The sequence below is a fragment of the Tasmannia lanceolata genome, unplaced genomic scaffold (assembly GCF_043159265.1).
Source record: "Tasmannia lanceolata isolate RefF3 unplaced genomic scaffold, GAP_Taslan_0.1 ptg000023l, whole genome shotgun sequence".
Lineage (NCBI taxonomy): Eukaryota > Viridiplantae > Streptophyta > Magnoliopsida > Canellales > Winteraceae > Tasmannia > Tasmannia lanceolata.
In genome coordinates, this window is record NW_027518700.1 from 23179874 (window position 1) to 23185873 (window position 6000).

At 36.1% G+C, this 6000-nt stretch overlaps 1 pseudogene; it reads right to left on the minus strand.

The window, feature by feature from the left end:
• Positions 1-83: 83 nt before the first annotated feature.
• On the minus strand, positions 84-1048 carry LOC143855944 (uncharacterized; annotated as a pseudogene).
• Between the last annotated feature and the right edge of the window lie 4952 nt (positions 1049-6000).

Sequence of the window (6000 nt, forward strand, 5' to 3'; positions counted from 1 at the left end):
ATTTCAGCTCAACCAAACCTTGTCTGTTATGCCGATCCTTGACTCTTCTTTGTGCCCCCTATGTACATCAGGTTGAATGAGGATCAGAACTCATCACCACTATTCAACTGAATGGAGAAAGAAGGCCTGCCAACATTGCCGAGAGGGATTTCCACTCTAACAACTATTCCTGAGCAGCCAATATTCCCCTTCCACTTCGACCTTCCAAGATAAATCGATGCAAACACAGTAGGATGTGCATGAGACCCCATCTCTGCCAAACTAATGCTTGTGTAAGTCCAATCGAAAATGATTTGTCAGGCCACTACACTGTTGGGGTAATGCGTGTACCCCACTTATTCTTACAGGAGAAGCTAAATCTTGTTTCTCCCGGATATCAACCTTGAGCCTAAAGCAGACAACCAACAACAGGTAGGAAAGCACCGGTAGTCAACCCCTCACCAGATACATACGTAAATTGGCCATTCAGGAACTCCAAATCCATGAAAGAACAGGTTAACGGGTTAAGGCAGATCATTAACATCAAGAGCCATCTCCTATGCTTTGACCATACAGCTGAACAAAGAGAATGCATTCCATTCTTCCGATCATAACCATACCAAAGAAAGTGTTACCTTGATAAATGAACTGGCAAAAGAAGTGTTGTATCCCGAACAAACAACACCAGTCCGATCTGAATAAGAGAGGTGAACTCTTATTTCTTGAAGTGGAACCCCCGAGTGATGCCTCCGCTCTCCACAAGTCCCCCCTTGCAACTAATGAGCTTTCAATGTCATATGTTCTACTATCATATGTTGATGTAATATTAATGCTCCCCCGTGACGTAAGTGTTCCTACTTGGTTCTAAAGGTTCCTACGATGGTAGACTGTAATCCAACGGTTCCAAAAACATGGGTTTGATTAACCCAAATTGTGAAGTTAATGATTTTTAATTTTTCAAAGGTTTCCGATTAGTAAACATTTAAGGAATACCAAAGGCTCTAAGGTTTGACAAATTTCAGACCTGAGTTCCATCCATGGAAGGAAATCGTGCTTTCCACCCTTGCATAATTTAGCACGTAAGTTATAGTATGTTATTGCCTGACATGTTTCTCAGGATTTTCGTGGACAGTAGACCTCAGAGCCAATAACGTACTATAATTTAAATGCCCAAATTATCGAGGATTGATCACAATTAGTATACGATTATGAATACAATCTTGGCGATTCCTAAGGTTTCTATTTCGATAGTTTAATGATGGAGAATTCTAAGGATTTTAAAATTTTCAGTTCATATTATAGATTTACCCATAAACTTATAGAAAATCTCATCTAAATGAGTTGAAATTTTTACAGTAGCTTACTCTTGACCAGAGAAGATTACTGTAAAATTATCATAGATTTTAAATTTGATTTACTATCAGTTTTTCCATGTTGAATGTTTTTGTCCAGAGTATAGATTTACACACCGACTTGTAGCAAATCTAATCTAAATGATTATAATTTTTTACAGTAGCTTTCATTTGACCAGAGAAGGTTACTGTAATATTTTCATAGATTTTAAATGTGTTTTGCTATCAGTTTTCCAATATTGAAGAGATCTGTCCAGATTGTAGATTTACACATCGACTTGTAGCAAATCTCCTCTAAATGAGTTGAAAGTTTTACAGTAGCTTTCTCTTGACCAGAGAAGATTACTGCAAAATGTTCATGGATTGTTAAGATGATTTACTATCAGTAATCGATTTTAGAGATACATGTCCAGATTATGAAATTACAAAGAAACAGATAGTAAACATACTCTGACTTAACCCAAACTTTATGAAAACATGTAATTCCAGCAGTAAATCTCAATAAAATATTTCTAGAATTGTATATTGCAATTTTCTATTTTTTTAGATTTAATATGGCATGCTTAATTTGGAATAAAAAATCATAAGACATATGTAACAGCAACCAAAAATCTTAAAAAATTTATTGGAGATCAGATCAGATTTTAGTTACTTCTGATCCAAAAATACTCCTAGAATTAAATAAATTTTTAAACGCCTTAAATTAAATCTACAATTCTTCAAAAAATTCGTACTGTTTCAAAACCTTAAATGTCTATTAGGGTTAAATTTTCATCGATTTTGGATCTGTTTTGACATATTTGTAAATTCGATCTTTAGAATTCTACCCCTCTAAGGGTAAAGTTCAAAAGGTCAAAACACGGTCAAAACGAAGTCAAAATTTCTGAAAATTCCAGATTTCTATACTCTTTAATATACAAAAGACTCAGATATTGAAAAATTCAAAAAATTACGAAGGCTTATTAGAATTGCTTTGTAAAATGGATTTAAACCCTCTTAAGTTCAAAAATCGGATTTTAATATTAAAAAATAGATTTTCAAAGAAAAATTTTAGATTATGAAATAACCTAAACCTGATTTCATCTTCTCAAAATTTCACTTGCAAACACTTTCATCTTCATAACTTTTCAAAGAAAATCACAAATTTAATCCTAGCATGCTTCTAGTTTAGATTACATAAAAGAGGGTTTTGGAAGACCAACCTTGCTAGCTCTCTTTGTCTCTAGGGAAAGTAATCCTTAGACATACGCTTTGACTTACCCTTTCAATCGCAAAAGAAAATCCCAAAGAATAATAATCTAACCTCCAATATGTTGAATACATTGAATATGTGAAAGCACTTTGTGAAGAACCAAGTGGAAGAGATGAGCACTAAAACAATGGAATGAATTCCAAGAGGGAAGAGAGAGATGGACGAATTTTTCAGAAGCCTCCTATGGTTTGGCAATTTTCCAAGAGAGAGAATTCCCTTGGAAAAGTTTGATTTTATAGATAAAAGGCTTAGGTTGAATAATTTTAGAAGTTTCTAATGTGAGCACTCTTTCTTTTGGCTTGTTTCTAATTTGTGCTTTGACTTTCTCATTCTTTGATTTTCATATTGAACTTATTTCTAAACCTTGTTTCTTGTAAGCTAAACAATGCTAAATTACACAATGGAGATCCTTTAAGATCAATCTAGAAGCCTTCTCACATAGGAAACTAGCTTTTATGAATGATTTTCGTCCAAAGAGGGCTGTCCAATATTGTACGTCATATTTGACCTATTTAGAAGCTGATTCATGAAAAGTTGTAAACTAGAAAGTTGTAGATCTTTTCGATACGTTCGAAACAAGTAAATTAACTAATTTTTTGGACTATGTGCCTAACCCACATGGGTGGGTCCACATGGACCCCCACCTTGTGGGCTTTAGCCCAATGGGCCTTATAACATGTATTTTGGATTTTTTTCAATGAAAATTCAATAAAATCCTTTAAATTCAAACTTTTTATTGATGAACCCAACCCAACCCATTGATGAACCCAACACATATGGTCAAACCATCCCCTTTAGAAAAAATAATTTTGCGGACCGAAATGCCCATATTTGATGAGTACACCTCAAAAGTGACCAAAATGCCCTCGAACGGGATTGCCTTCGAAAAAGGAGAGTAAAAAATAGAAAGTCCTGAAGGAAACTTTCAAAAATAGAAAGTTTAGAAAATCACTTCATTCGGTGGACGACATCAAACAGGACCATTTGGTATTCCCCGAAAATGCCCAAAACGCCCTCAACACTCAGAACTTCCAAATTAAGTGAAACCCCAGAGAAATTCTAAATTTAGCAGGTTTTTTAAAATTCGTGAAATCATCTAAGATTCTTTAGACACACCCTAGAAGTCAATTGAAAAACATTGGAAATGACCAAAATACCCCTGCAGTGCAAAAAATTTGGTGAAACTAGGGAAAACCCTGAGAAAATCCAAAAAAGCAGGTTTTTTCACTTGTTTGGAAACTTTAACTTTCATCTTTCAGGTACTATTGGAACACCCTAGAAACCTTTAGGATTGCGAAAACACCTAAAATGAGGTTAAATCTACCCTAGAATGCATAGGTGCCTAATCTATTGCGGAATATCGACTCAAGACTTGATGAAACTACCGAATCTTTTATTTTTTAAAGCATAGCAAAATGGGGGTGTCTACAGATGCCCCTCTTTGGTAAAGATGACGTAGTCATCGAATACCAAAGCAAAAGTGACAGAACCATTTTGCATAGCGTTAATCAACAAATGATTCACTTGACAATGCAACCTAACCTAGTGCAAAACCCTAGATAAAGTTCTAGAATTAGAATGTTATAAAAAATCTTTTACACTAAACCCCATGACCTGGTAGTTTAGAATAATGGAGAACTGAATTTAATCTGGGTGGAAAAATCGCGCAACCCAGAACCAAAGATAATTATGATGTGGCGCCATTTTCAGATGGACTCGGAGAGAAAGAATTAACCTGTCTGCGAGCAAGACTGGAGGCTAATGGATTTATGATTGGATTCGATAATTGAGAAAGATACTGGGAATGTCAATTTAAAAACGGGAGGACTCGATAACTGGAAAATTGGAGGCTTGGAGAAGTAGAAAATTTAAGGACTAGAGAATTGGATAACTGTGTAATAGGGCACTGGATACTCGCAGAGCAGAAAACTGGAGAAATGGATAATTAAGGGAATAACCGGATAACTAGATAATTAAAGAATTGAGAAATTGAGGAACTGGCTCGCTAGGAATTGTAGAGCTTGATTACCGAAAAACTGGAGAGCCAAAAATTGATAATTGGTGAACTGGGGATTAGATTGGATTGACATTTTGATTGATTCCTCTGGGATTGGAATTTGATCACTGGATGTTAGGACTGGAAACTAGAGAATGGGAATCTTAATCTAAACACCGGGAACCGGAAATCTAGAACAAAGACATACTGGATACTAGAATTGGAGTACTGGAACACTGGGTTTTCGGACACTGGAACTGGGTGCTGGAATTGGAGTATCGAAATACTGGGAACATCAATACGAGTACTGGAAAATGGAACACTGGAATACTGGTGATAGGGATACTGGAAACTAGAACTGGAATACTAGAATATTGGATACTGTAACTGGAGACTAGAACTGGCGTAGTGAAATACTGGAATTGAAACTGGATACTGGATGCTGGAACTGGAATACTGGAATTGAAACTGGATACTGGATGCTAGAACTGGAATACTGGATACCGGATGTCGGAACTGGAATACTAATGATAATGATGTCATTTTGATAATTTTAGGACCGGAATAATTTGGGAGTTAGAGAACTGGAAATGGATAAACTAGAGGCTGCAATCGGTGAACTGGTACTGGCGAATTAGGAATTGGTAATTGATGAACTAGTAAACTGGTTTTTACACTAGTTATTTGCATTTTGAATTGGTTACTCGGATTGAACAAGAAAGTCTCACAGGGCGTGAAATTTCTTAGATAAAGATCTTCTTTACTGGGGATATGAACTGGGACCTCAGAATATTTAGACACTGGTACAGAGAATTCTTCTCTTGATAAGCATTCAGAAAAATATTTCGTAACAAAGATGGTATTCAATGGACCAGAAGGAAATTCTAAACTTTTATGATTTACCTTTCTTGAGAAACTGGCTGAACCACCTTGCATCTTCGGTTCTTCCAAGCTTAAGGTGCCTTTCTGGGGTACGATCTTCTTATGGGAATTGGGCTTACTGATGTTTCTACTTCTGAACTCTTTCTGAATTGATTTTTGCTTAAACTGGATCCTTTTCACTTGATTCCTGAAGTCCTTCCCTCAGGATTAGCATGACTCTGGCGTAGTTACAGGGAGCTAGCTACACCGGGGCTCTTTCACCAAGACAGTCGTAACATTTGACTAACTCGACAATGATCGACTCTACCCAAAAGGGGAAGATGGTAAAGACACTATTTGAGGAACGAGAAGTTTCTGAAAGAATGAGCTAAAACGAACAGGAATGGACTGACTGGACTGATACACAGTGATGATCCTAACTTAGTTAACATTTTGTTTGGTAAGTCTAGCCTTTCAAAGAGTAGTTTCTCAATTGAGAAACACTGGATTTGTTTTTTTTTTTTTAAGTAATGCTCTTAGGATTTGATTACCACTCCTAG